Here is a 14,403-nt window from a genome sequence, read left to right on the forward strand (position 1 = left end):
TCAGCCGTCCTACCCACTAACAGACAAGCAGCAGAAATCACCTTCCTGGAATGTCCCCTATCGTCCATTCCCGAGAAGAAGCACCTTCCAAGGATGAGAAAGTTATTGCGTGATTGCAGCGTCCTCCAGCCTCCCTCTCATCCCCATCCCCTTTCTTTGGAAAGGACCCTTTTCAAAGATGTTCCTCCTCTACCATTCCTCATAGAGTCAGATCAACTCTTCATGACTCGACCACAGTCCCTCCATCTTATAGGAAAAGCGTTTTGAGTCCAGCTCGAAGGTGGTAGGAGACATACTAAGACCAGACAACATTGAACTGCTCGCCATTCTGGTACATTGACAGCAGTGACCTGTCACCTTGGTCCATGAAATGTAGTTGGTAGAATCAAAGAAACACAATCTGTTGCTTCAAGCCCTTAAAGGGACTGGATTCAGCCAAAGGGTAATCAAGCCCAGAGTAGAAATCATGCCTATTCCAGTCAGAACCACTTTGAAGCCACTGGGGTTACTGGCAAGGGTTCTAACAACCTACCTGCCAACCCTTGTTCTTAAGCACCTTACCCAAAGCCTTTTAAGGCAGTCCTTTTTCTCTCAGCATTCACAACTGTGCCTGACCACATGGGAAAGCAATACGCCATCTTTCCACCCATCATTACGAGGCTTGGACACCTCTATGCTCATTTACACTCATCTACCGAGTAGCCAGCTCTGGGGCCAGAATCAGCGAGCCTCAGCCTTCACATTCCAGGTTCCTTTTGAGTCAGCGGCAGGGTCTTCAGGTGGGCATCTGATAACCCACTTTGATTCTCCTTCAGAGTTCCAACACAGATTTCTAAAATTGCCTTCCCCGTAGAGAGATATTCCTAATCGTTCAGTTACTGGGGGCCCGTTTGTTTGGCCATACGTTAGTCTGTAAATATCCGAGCATTAGTCCGGGGGTGGGAATCCGAAGGCTTAGTTTCTAGATGAGTTCTCTTTTGCCTATTGTGTGGACTTACCCTTGCCCTTCTGCAACCAGTTTTACCATCTAAGGGGGAAGGGTGGCTGGTTTCCAAACTGACTTACACCTTTCAGTCAGGGACTTTCCATCAGTGCATCAGGCAGCTCCTTTGCTGCAGCAGAGAGGGAATCCTGACGTTTAGGCTATTTAGCAGGAGGAGCTGGCCGTTGGGGGATTTTGTCACTGGCTTTAAATGGACAGCTACAACCTGCTCTTGGGCACAATGTTCTTCTCCTCCAACCCCTCCAGAGCTGCCATCAAATGTGCTCCCACGAGTACCATTTCCACTGCACCAGTGATTGCTGCTGAGCTGCTCGCTGTTGAAAAGTCCCCCTGACAGTGCAGTTACTGAGGGGCTTAGAGTGATGTGATATCTCAGTTTCAGGATCTGTCTTCACCAAAGGCTGGTGACACAGAAACAATTGACTCCTGAAAGAATTCTAGCTAGTTGCTGCATCTGGTGAGAGACGGTCCTAAATTTGCAGTACTGTATGCCAAGGTGCAGTATTAGGTTTCTGCCAGAGACTCTAGTCTGCCTACATCCATTCGATGATACTTCCAAAACGACGTACGCTTTAATTAAATGAAAATAGTCACTGTGGGTGGAAACTGGGCAATTCTAGAGGTTTTCAAATGAAAGTGGAGTCAAAGGTGAAACCGACTTATTTAAGCCATAAGCCAATAATGGCCCGCCCTCTATCTCATATAATAAATGCATCACGAGATGTCTGTTTCCTTCTTTCTCCCCGATCCGCAGTTTCATTCTAGTGCGTCCACTGCGGCAGCCTTGTCCTTTCGGCTTTAGGATACCGCCTGCCACAGCTTCAGGTTCCTATGTGGCCTCATCCCTCCTCAAGAGGAGGTCTGTATCAGGGGCCCAAGCCTTCATCGGCAACCACCATCCCTTGCTTCCGTGTTGTATCACTCCAGGGTGACCCATCACTGGCTGTCATGTTGCCAACCTAGGCTTGCTTGTCCCTACAGTATATCAAATGCTTCGGGAGGACTAGTCCATTTTTCTGCAGGTGACAGAGTTGCAATTTTGACTTTTAAAGCACGGACTCTCTGTGTTCCTACCTTTGTCAATCCTAAAAGAAGTAGCACTCATACATTTGAAACTCTGGGGAACTGTGTGAATGCTAACATGGCAACCAACTGAAGGTGAACGCTCGTCCAGAGGAGTCTTCTCCATCCCGTGGTGTTTACCCTCCCGTTATCTGCACTTGATCTTTTACTCAAAGAAAAGAAGAAAGCAAGATTCACAGGCAGGCGATGGTACTTTTCAGCCACGTGGTCCCTCTCTCCCCTGGCCTGCCTGTTACCACGTGCTGCTTCGATGGCACATTTAGTAACAGGGTCACAAGAGAAGAAGGCTGAAAGTAGACTGATCGCCCGAGGGGCAATGAGAACACTGCAAATCTTGAATTTCCTCCTTAGATTAAAGAAGTATGTGGAGGTATTGGAGGAAATGGTAAACACTGCGTTCTCCCAACATACTACAAATCTAACTTTACTTTCAAACAGATTTATTGTAAGTCTCTACCTGTGTAGGAAATAGAGATCCTGCCCCTCCAAAAGTTAGTTATAAAATTGAACTGTCCGGATAAAAGAAAATAAATCATGTTGAATTTTCCTGAAAATGAAAAAATTCAGAATTTTATAAAGAAAAGATTATATGTATTATTTCCTGAATAAACAAGTATCTTCTTTCCTCAAATATAGTTTATTTATCAGGTCTAATTTATACAGTTAGCCCTAAAGTATGTCTTTTTCCATTACTCAAACTTTCATTCATTAAAAAATATTTCCAAAATGCTTTCTACGTAATCGCTACTGTTCTAGGTGCAGGGAATTCCATGGTGGAAAAGAAACCCCCCAAAAACAAGACAGTGCCTGTTTCTTTTTTTATATATAAATTAATATATATACTTGAATACAGACACAGACAGAGATGAAGATATGTATAAAGAGAGAGTATCTACAATGGATTTTACTGAACCCCCAGAACTATAACATAAAGTCACAAAGCAGTGAGTTAGCCCCGAGTCAACCTGAAGGTATCATGAAGAGAACAGCAGAAGATTTTGTCCTAAGTGGACATCAGCATTCCTGTGCGCTGGTTTTGTTCCCTAGATGAATCTGAGGTGCAGCAGCCCCCCGGCTCATTTCAGGGATCTCCAGCAAGAACAAAATGCATACCCAGTAGAAACTGGTGAATAGATACTCAGTGATTTCTGTAATTGTAATCACGCTGGCCCACAAGATAGGCCCAGCAGACGTCCGAGATCTGCTGGTATAAAACCAATAAAGAAAGTGAATAAATCATGTTTTTTCATGAAAAGCAAGTTAAACATTACTAATTTTTAAATTATTTGAAGCTAATTAGTTAATAGTAACTGATATATGAATAAGAGTTGATGGTATCATATTGTTTGGTATAAGTAATGCAACAGCAATTAATATGTCTTAATATTCTCTCAGAAGAAAGAGAGAAAAGGCAAACATAAAATCCATTTCCAGAAATATAACTCGAAGACTTTGGAGGATATTAAATCTCAGCAAATTCATAAAACCTCCTAGACAAGTACAAATTCATTTCTAAGTGCTGAATGGAGAACAGAAATTGGACATTAGGGCGGCATTACTGGATAATGATACTTTCCAGAAACAAATTTCCAAGCCATTTGTGACCTCAAGTGTCCAAACGATTTCTTTTTGCAGTATTTCGTTATACGACAATATATTAACACAGTACTGCCTTCTTTTTAAGGAGTTCTAAACACCTATGTGTCTTTATTGTTTGTGCTTTTTTGTGGTAACATGGGTATAACATAAAAGTTGCCATGTGGACCAACCTTAAGTGTACAGTTCTGAGGCATGAAGCATAGAGCCATTGTTGTAAAACCGTCGCCACCATTGTCTCCAGAACCTTCTCATCTTCCCCAGCGGAAACTCCGTCCCCGTGAAACACTAGCTCTTCGCCCCTCCCCCAGCCCCGTGTACCCACCACCTTCGTTTGTCTTTATGGATTTCACTGCTGTAGCACTGCTTTCTTAAATAGATACGTTATTAATCTTTTGCTCCTTGCCTGGGCCGTGCCTAGGACGATGCTGTTTTGTGAGCGCTGAGGAATTTGTGTGTTTCCTCCCTGTTCAGGGGCTCAGCTGCCAGGCCCTGACTGCGCTCACTCTGCCTGACTCTGATGCCCTCTTCTGTCTCCTCCACGACCTCCTCGAGTAGGCGGTGAGATCCAGGAAATCAGCAATTACATCTGCCAAGGACGGAAGGAACGTAAGAGTGCTCAGCACTTACCAATAAATTCAGGCTTGTTCAGGCTCTTTGCAGCCCAATCTGCCTGGAGTTCTGTGCAGACGTCTTCGTCGCTGACATTCGGCCCCGACGTGGGTTGGGGCACGTCTGAGGGGAAGGAGATGCTGAGTGTGACTAGGACATGATGAGCCCCGGCCCTTACTCGTGAGCACCCCTGTGAGTTTGCTGCAGGCGACTCAAGGGGCTGGAAAGACGTCAGATTTACGCGGCAGGCGAATGACAAGCCCTATGGATTCCTTTCCTCCACTGATAGGCTAAACCTTAAATACAAAAGGAAAGAAACACTGACATAATTTTTTCTAAATTGAGGAACAACGAAAAAACACTTACCAAGTAACTCAGACACACTCACTGCTTTTTGCTGCTGGGTTATTTTATAGTTTAAGTCACTATGGTTTATTTCAATGTTCACAAGATTGTCCCTGGGAATACCAACAGAGTGAATTGAGCTCAAGATTCTCAGGCCTACGTTTAATTCCTAGTTGACAAAGGTAATATGTATTTTTGGTTCAGATGTTGTTTAGTGTTGAATTAGACATGCCACTGTTTTCAGTACTAATCACAATAGCTTTGCTTGGAAGGCATTCTCATCTTGTTGGTATTTAGGGAAAAGAATTTTCCCCGTGACCCAATACTTTTTCTATGCTCTATTGCTGAGAAACTGGAAAAAGACATTAGATGTAAATCTCCGCTGAGTATATTATTTACAAACATTGAGTGTGTGTCTAATTTTACTTCAAGTCTTGGTCCTGTCCCGTGTGACTTACAGGGTCCTGGAGGAGGCACACCGTTTTCCCGAGTCTCGGCGCTCCGTCTGTGGCTGGGCTTTTAGACTGGCAAGAAGCAATTAAACAACGTATGGACAGAACTGGCACAGACCCTGCATATACTGGGTGTTTAATGAATGGTAGTCATTTACCTGACATTCTTAATATATTAGGGCAGAGACTCTGCTTTCTTAATACATTCTGCAAGTCGTTATATGTGACCAGAGTAGCTAAACAATATTTTTAAATAACTTGTGAACCCTCACCATTTCCAGCTCAGATTCCACCTTGAACTTCATTAGTACATTGAATTACCTCTTGGTATTTCTGCTTGGTTGTTCGATAGGTATTTCAAATATTCCAAGCCAAACTCTTGATATTTCCCCATTTTAATGCAATAACACTGCACAGCCAGTTCATCAATAAATATTTGTTTTACCTTCAAATATGCCCAGATTCCAATCTCTCACCCACTCACTGCTACCACCTGTGCCTAAGCTGTCATCATCTCTCACCTGGATTTTTCCAGTCGCTTTCTGGTTGGTCCTTCTGCTTCTGACTTTGGCGTACTCCATCTCAGTAGATACTCACTCTTTGCTCTTCACACAAGAACCAATATAATACTTGTGCAACTTGCAGATCAATCACTCCCCTGCTCCAAACTCCCCCAGAGACGTCCCAGAATACGCCAAGGAAAACCCTCTGTGGCCCTGAGAGATTTCTGTCTGCCAGTGACCCATGCCCGGGCCATCCTTGGCCATCACCTACTCTGCCTGTTGACACATTCAGTTCCAAGCTATTCTACCCACACACGAGGCGTGCTGTGTGCCTAGGACCTTCCTCTGCATGTGGTTTTCCCTCCTGAGACGTCCTTTCCCCATTAATATCGAGGCCAACTCTTACATTGCCTTTAGGTCAGCAGCTTTCAAAGTGTGGTTGCAGACCCCTAGGGGTCCCCGTTATCTTTTAGGGAGGTTCACAAAGTCAAAATTATTTTCATAAAGTACTAACGTGTTATTTGACATTTTCACTATGATTGTATTTCAAGAAAGCTGCAGTAGCCACTTTCGATGTGGCACATCGTTTTCACTTGAAGGAACGACTGACGAGCTACGGTCCTTCAGACTATGAAATTTGGGGGACATTTTCATAATGAACAAAATGGACATTTGTTCATAATGAACAAAATGAGCTGTTGCACCAAAAAAATAACAGATAAGACTGGCAGTCATAATAAATTTCAAGCTTAACTTTTACGCTAAAGTGAGAATCTTGGAAAATTTATGTCTGCTATGATGAGCTTGACAACTCAATTTTTAAAGACATTTATGGCAGGATAAGTAACGGTATTAAATTGAAATGTGCATTATATAATAAAGTGGATCAATATTTGGAAAATCTGCATAGCCCAGAGAATTCTTCTCATGTCCAAATCATGCATGAGAAAGAGATCCAAAGTGCAAGATCAATGAATATAAACACAATTGAGTACGAAATGTTCACTGAGATGTTTTGACATTTCAGTGCTCACAGCTTCCAAATGTCAGCCTGCCCTTTTCTTGTCCCCAGAGAGTTAAGCTGATGAGAAGGCCATGCGCTTCCTGCTTCGGCACCTGGGAAAGTTCAAGCACACAGACTCTGACCCTCATCTGGGATCGCTCGTCCACGTCTTACCTCAAAACCACAAGGACAGGTAAAGCCAGCTGCCTTTCCTTGTTCTCTCCAACCAGGAGAGGTTCTGCCTGGGAGCTTGCACTACTCTTCCCAGAAAGTGTCATTACGTGAGCAGTAAGTACATTTTTCATACCCTCTTGATGCACGTGTGGCAGTATAAACCCCAGCAGCCTCACCAAATGTTTAGTGGAGAGTTGACCCCCGTCCTGTGGGGCAACCACAGACATGTAGTACAGTTAACACGTGAGAAGCTACTCTTGTTGAGTTTTGATGTGTAATCAAAGAAAAGTATCACAATTACCCATAAAGGCTATTAAAATATGCCTCTTTTCGGGCAGTGCTTCTGTTCGACGCAAGGTTTTCTTTGTGCTCTCCAACCAAATGACATAAACCAACAGACTAAATGCAAAAATGAGAGTCCAGCTCTCCTCTCTTAAGCCAGACACCAAAGAAACCTACAACATCCTAAAATAACACCACTCCTCTTCCTAAATTTTTTCTTTTTTTGGAAAATAGTCACTGTTTATTAAAAAAACTTTTCTTTACATCACCATATAGCACGTTCATTATTGTTTTAAATGAATCAAAAAATAAAAAATTCACACCTTACTCTTGTAATATGGCAAATATTGTTACTTAAAACCCACATGAAGAAAAGCTCATTGGACCCCTCAGTGATTTATGAGAATGCAAAGGGACCTCGACACTAAAAAGTCTGAGACCCACTGGCTTGGGTCTGCTCAGCTGTCACCTTCACAGGAGGATCTTACTTGATCACAATCCTTCAGGCTGAGAGCAACCCTCCCTCTGACCCTACCTGGCTCCTCCAGCCTCTTTTTCTGCCCCTTTCCTCTCCGGCACTCAGCACAACTGACACGCCCTCACGGATTTACTGTCCATCTTCACTCCACGGGGAGTGAGTGCAGCAAGGCAGGCTTTTGTCTTTTGTGCACGGAGGTATCTCTAGTTTTTAGGGCACCCTGGAATCCTGACACACACTAGGCACTCATGACCTATTTGTGAAAGGGACAAGTAAGGGAACAAATCAAAACTGAAAGCCAGGAATGAATAGATAAGTACATATTAACCTGTTTTATAAGCTGAGGTGGAAACTGGAAACCTGATGATTTTCAGACACAACAATAATTTCATTAAGAAATTGTGTAATAACCTAAATGGGAAAAGAATTTGAAAAAGAATAGATATATGTATATGTATAATTGAATCACTTTGCTGTACACATGGAACTAACACAGCATTGTAAATCAACTATATAGTCCAATATAGAATAAAAAGCTAAAACAAAAATAGATCCCATTAGCAATGTTTCCCGGAATCATGTGATATCTTTAGTATATCTAAGAAGCATGGCTGTAAATCACTCTCTTTATGGTTTACTGTTTAGAAATCAATATTCCCAAATATAATTAATTCAAAATATATCATTAATATGTTTAATTAATTTCCATTGGTTTAACCCTGGGTAACAGGAGAATGTACTGTGTTTAAATAGCTAATCAGGGGGGTATTGTAATATTTGCAAATAATAAACCAGTTGCCAAAGTGAAGGAAGTAATAAAGTTATTTTGGAAGTCCAGAAATTTTAGTAATATTGCAATCTTTCTGTGCTCCACTGTGCTCCTAATTTGCATGTAAACTGATAACACTGTGTAATTTCCCAAGCACAAAACTCATAGCCATTTCCCAGCATTATCCATTTGTGTTTTTGCGAGAAGATAAATTCATCCCCTACAAAAATGTCCCGAGGTTTACTCAGCTTCTCTGCGGTGTGTGACTTGCCACTAATTTGGGTCTCATTGGATCTACACCTCACGGTGATGGTGACATTTTTCAGGACTTAAGTCCAGGAATATTTGTTTATGTCAGGAGAGGCACAATTATGAAATAAAATCTGGATTTTAATGGGGCTAAGAAGATCAAAGAAAAAACAGAGTGTTTATTGCATTTACTAAACACTGAAAAGATGCTTTCACGTGCTTGAGTCTGAGCGCTGGATTAAGCGGAATAAATTTGTTTTGCATAAAGCAAACCACTTTATACACATTTTACTTGAAAATTTGTTCAATTAAAACAGAAAATATTGTTTTGCTAATGAAATTGGCCTAAATTCAGCCACAATTCACTTCCCCATCGCCTGCTTCAGTCAGGCTAAGCTTCTTATCACCTTCGTATTAGAGTCTGGCAATTGCCACGTGGGGCTCTGTACTGGTCATAGTCTGGGGTTGGTTTGTGCCCCAAGAAGAAACATACAGGCTTCGTAATTAAATTAGGGGTGTTTTAAATCCTACTGATGCTAAGATCCTGTATCTGCTTTCCTGACAAACTGTATGTGCGTTTTCTGATTTACTACTCTGATTTCTGGTCCCTGTGCACAAACCAGTTTTTTAATTATATGTGTGATCCTAACCCTGGCTCTGTCTAGGATTTGGGCGCCCCTGAGTCCAGCTGTACTTGTTCAGGCCCTTGCCTTAGCCTTCCTGATACTGGCCTCTGCTGGTCACAAGCATGCAAGGTCCCTATGTGTCAGTTACACGATAAGGTTGATTGCATAACTACTTACAATAATACAAGGTTTAGGAGAAAAAACCCAGCAGTGTTCGCTAAGGTTGCCTTGTATAACAAGGGGTTTCTTTTCTGGTTCACCAATATGTCTCCAAAATGGTGCCTACATTCTCTGCAGGCCAGATAGGAAACCTAGAAGATCCCTTCCAGCCAAAATGTCACACGAAGTGCTCTTCTCAGGCACATTTAAGTATAATAGGAATAACACTATAAGTACATCAGTTTCCCATATTAAAATGAAATACAGAGACATCTAGATTGGAGACAGAAGTGCTCACAGAGATATAGCTGCAAATCTTCCAGCTTTCCATCGTTTCATCTGCCAAGCGTTTGAAGTGCTATCCTATCCACCCTGTCTTAAAGAAAAGACGTTTTCTTCCTGATTTGAAAGATCGCTTTATTGTCTAGGCATTTACACCGGGAGCATGTTTTTTGTTTGTTTGTTTCATTAAAATAAACACCAGCTTAAAACTGGAATCAAAACATTCTTTCAAAGTTAGATACTTGGCTGTCCAGAAGTAAATCAGCTTTTATTTAGTGAATTTACTTTATTATAATACGTATAAGTACAAACACCAAATGTACTATATTGTTATTTCAGGCCCTCAGCTTAAAAGTATAAATAAGGTACAAAGAGAAGTGCTACATTTGCTCCCTGATTTTTAAAAGAAGAGCTTTTTACGAAGTTTGATTTGTAATTCCCGATGGGTAGTGTGATGTAGCAGAAAGAGACCTAATATAATCTCCAGTTCATCAAAACTGTAGTGATATGTCTCTGTGGGAATATATGGAGACCAGAGGCATAGGTTTGGGGCATAAATTCTTTGTGCACCACTAAGGACCTTCACAGGACAGTTACTTGAAATGCCGTAACTTCAGTTCCCTCATCTGTAAAATGAGACTAATTTGTATTCCCCCTAATACAGCTATTAGAAGACTCAAACTATACAATATACAGGTAAGGAACTTCACGCTTTCACACACTAAGTGATATTAGTCAGCATTATTCCCCAGTTGGGCCAAAAATGCAAGGTCATAAGCAAATTTCTCAGACAGACCTCATTTTACTTTTCACTAAATTAAATTAAAGGATCGAAAGACACGATCTTTTCTATGTTTCAAATTCTAAGCTTTCACTGACAATTCATTGCTGTAAGCTGTGGCTTCCTGTGACTGATCAGAATTTCATTTCCTGAGCCTTTGAAAGTAAAGGAAATATGTATGTTAATTACAAATAATTTACAAGACTAAAATGATTACCTGATATATTGCTGGCTTTGATTCAACTTCTTGGAAAGATGTTTCAAAGCTTTTTGACTCGGAAAAGCAGAATGAGAAATGGCAGCAGGGTATTCTGTTTCTTCACGGGGAACAGGGCAGCTGGAATTATGTGTTCCCATCGTACATAATCCCCTAACTTCAGTGTGGTCTGAAATGAAGATTAGCACAGGATACGCAGACAAGAGGGTTACTTCACGGTGGGGAGGACAGAGCTTTTTAAAATTTTATCATTTCACTTTCAATGTTTAAAACAGTGGTTAACAAGTTCAATCACTACCCCCTTAACAAGTGGTATTTATATTTCATTTACATTTTAGTATAAATACATCAGAGGAGACAATATAAAACAAAGACGTTACCCTTGAATTCATGGAGTCACTGGATCCAGATCTTTGTTAGAAATAAGAAATTCTTGGGCTTTCCTGGTGGCGCAGTGGTTGAGAGTCCGCCTGCCGATGCAGGGGACACGGGTTCGTGCCCCGGTCCGGGAAGATCCCACATGCCGCGGAGCGGCTGGGCCCGTGAGCCATGGCCGCTGGGCCTGCGCGTCCAAAGCCTGTGCTCCACAACGGGAGAGGCCACAACAGTGAGAGGCCCGCGTACCGCAAAAAAAAAACCAAACAAAAACACACAAAAATCAGTTCGTTTAATATAAATCTACCCTTTGACAACTGCGTTGGCTTTCCTGGAGTGTTCTCTATCTTTTGCTAGGGTTTCAAAAGAGTTTTCAAAAATCTTGTTTTAGATGAATGGTGAAGAAACAAGGGGATGTATTACTGTGAGGAAGATTAGAACTGGTTTAATGAAGAGCCTAGCAGCCTACAAAGCAGGAAACTTCTTACTTTCCCAATGATACTTCTTATGGAATTATTACAAGTGGCCCTTGCATTGGATACTGATCTTTACAGAAGCATTTTGAGGAACATCGAACAAGTCTTGCTGTATTTTAAAATAAAAATTGTAGGCACACGATAAATAGGAATCAGACCAAACCAAACCGAACAAAATAAAACAAAAAACAGGTTCTAGCATATAGGAATATTTTGAAGCTACATATATTCGACTTCCTCATATGAATGACTTTTTCCTAAGTAGCACAAGCTGTATGACTTATATCCAAGGAATATTGGAGGTCAAATTTCCCCAATGAAAAATATAACCCCCGTGTCCTTTGCTAATTTCTCGCTTTTAGAGATGAAAATTGTAACTGTTCTGAGGATTTTACACCTTTCTCAGCCTGGGTTTCTGGTTTCTCAATCTGCTCCATCCCCAATTTCAGCAAGCAGGAGTCCTTGAGGTCTAACCAATTTTCATCAATAACCACACTCATGTTGTGTCCTTTGTATAAAATACAGCAGTCGAGGCTGTGAAACGTGGGGCAGTTTCAATGTTTGTGTTGCTATGTTTTGCCCCATAAAGCACATAATCTGCAAACCAAAAACGCCGGCAGAACCAGCTATGGGCATTTATGGACTTGGGAGAAGCTATGGTAGAGTGAAGCCAAAAAACATAATTGAGGCAACCATTTTCTCAGAATTAGAGGGACAACCTCTATGAATACTTGTGGTTTTAGAATCACCTCTAATTGACCAGGCTAATTGAATCTCAGGAGACTCACCGGAGATCGTCTCCTTAGTTTTTAACTCTACCTCTCTTCACCTCACTTTGAATCCAAATGCAGCTGGAGTGAAATCTGTGGGGACAAAGACGTCTTTTCCTTATTGAAGTTTCTTTCTAAATCACAGATGAAACTGTTTTAAACAGAAATAGTAATCAAATGAAAATGATAAAATGAAGCACCAGAGAATATTTCCTCGAGAAGAAATGATTGCTGAAAGCATTCAAATTCAGTAAAGCACAAAGCCTAATTATTGGTTCATATGAACACTTTTGAGATATTATTATAACTTATTATATTAAATAATGAACTGGAGAATATGCATTGTTGCGTATAAATGGCACCATCTCCTGACAGAACTGAGGAATTGCGTGTATCTCAGAGCCTTTTAGGAGCGCCACGGTAACATTTTACAAGTATATAACCTCTAACCATTAACATGTATGAGTCACAAGTATTTTCTTGGAAACTCAGGACTCTAAGTTGAAACTAGTCTTATATGGAAACAAACTAAGAAATTTCAAGAGATGTAAATGAAAGTCCTAGGGAGACTTCCCCAAGCAGCCAATTAAAGATTTCAGGGAGAGGGTCAATCTTGCGACAACGTATGCATTTCTCCCTTTGAGAGATCTCCCTGGGGTTAATCACAGCTTCAGGTACAGTCTGTTAAAATCCAGGCGCTCCTGACTTACCTCATCGCCCTTACTGCTCTTGCCAGCCGCCCTTCCTTTCTTCTTCTTAGCATCTTTCCACAGCATTCCTGGAGGTTACATGTCAGTGTCCTGTCAGTCAGTCACTGGACTTCTAGGCGCAGAGTCTTTGACTGATTTCAGTTTGGGAACAGACTGCCTGCGGGGGGCCAATAATGCACCTGGGCAGGGGGACATGGGTGCCCTGGGGGGAAAGCGCTGGAAGGAAACTCGAGAGAGAGAGAAAGAGGCCCTACAAAGCCATATTTTACCTGCACCGTGATTTAACCAAGGCTCAGGCACAACCAGAAATTATCTTGACGTTCCTTTCAGTTTCACTTCCTCTTCTTTCTAGCTCACAACCTTTAGTTGCTTCCGCATAGGGCCTCAGGGCACAGGGAAAAAAGAGAGTGAAACACAGAAAGGAAAGAAGGCCAGCAAGGTCTCTCCCGTCGTGCCTATCCTTTACTTGATAAAGAATACAATTTTAAAAAGCCTCTTATTTTTATTTGCTCACGTGTTCCTCTCTTCTGTGACATTTAAAAATGATGATTTCCCACAACACTGTAAACCAACTATACTTTAATAGAATGGTTTTGAACAGTAAAAGTAAAAATAAAATAGATAATTTTGGTTGCTCTCGCTTGCAGGGCTCTGACACCGCCTCATCGATGTCTCTTCGACTTCAGGGTGAACATTGTTGCCTTTTCTTCCTCTCCGCTCGTTTAAAAAGTATTTCACCGTCACCTCCCTCTCCTGTGGCGACTTGTAGTAAATTTGAACTCCCTCTTTGCCTGACAAGGAAATGCCGCCCCTACCCCAGCGTTTGCCTGCATCGCCCCTGTCTGAAACCAAAGCCCAGCATCCTTCCCCCGCAACGACCTCTGCTTGCTTCTTTGTTATTAACTCTCTAAGCAGCTCAATAAAAACACAGACCCTCCCGCTTTCCTTCCTCCTGCTTCCCCCGCTCATGCCCTTGGTTTGCAGAGCAGATGCCTTTGGCCAAAGATCCATCCTCAGCTTTCTCCCATCACCATGCTCACAAACAAAAGAATGGGGAATTCAATGACAAAGCCAAACCCAGGGAGAATCTAGAGGTTCTGAATTAGCGCTATCTACCACCCTTGCACAAGTAGCATCAGCAGCAGATAACCACTCATCACCACGGAAGACTGCGAAAGGTGAAATAAGCGCTTCCCTGGCGGCGCAGTGGTTGAGAGTCCGCCTGCCGATGCAGGGGACGCGGGTTCGTGCCCCGGTCCGGGAAGATCCCACATGCCGCGGAGCGGCGGGGCCCGTGAGCCATGGCCGCTGAGCCTGCGCGTCCGGAGCCTGTGCTCTGCAATGGGAGAGGCCACAACAGTGAGTAGGCCTGAGTACCGCAAAAAAAAAAAAAAAAAGAATTTTATGCAGTGTCTAGAGAAGTATGTTCTGGCCCACCACCAGTTATACAGACACATT

At 42.2% G+C, this 14,403-nt stretch overlaps 1 long non-coding RNA gene across 1 annotated transcript; it reads right to left on the reverse strand.

The window, feature by feature from the left end:
• Positions 1-2,181: 2,181 nt before the first annotated feature.
• On the reverse strand, positions 2,182-11,161 carry LOC114903247. The gene is made up of 4 exons (XR_003795667.1): positions 10,995-11,161; positions 10,615-10,783; positions 4,313-4,590; positions 2,182-3,290 (listed from the first exon to the last, which is right to left on the reverse strand). It is a non-coding gene; the product is annotated as an uncharacterized LOC114903247 (long non-coding RNA).
• Between the last annotated feature and the right edge of the window lie 3,242 nt (positions 11,162-14,403).

This window comes from Monodon monoceros, unplaced genomic scaffold, assembly GCF_005190385.1.
Source record: "Monodon monoceros isolate NGI ecotype Baffin Bay Population unplaced genomic scaffold, NGI_Narwhal_1 Super_Scaffold_20, whole genome shotgun sequence".
In the NCBI taxonomy this organism is placed as follows: Eukaryota; Metazoa; Chordata; class Mammalia; order Artiodactyla; family Monodontidae; genus Monodon; species Monodon monoceros.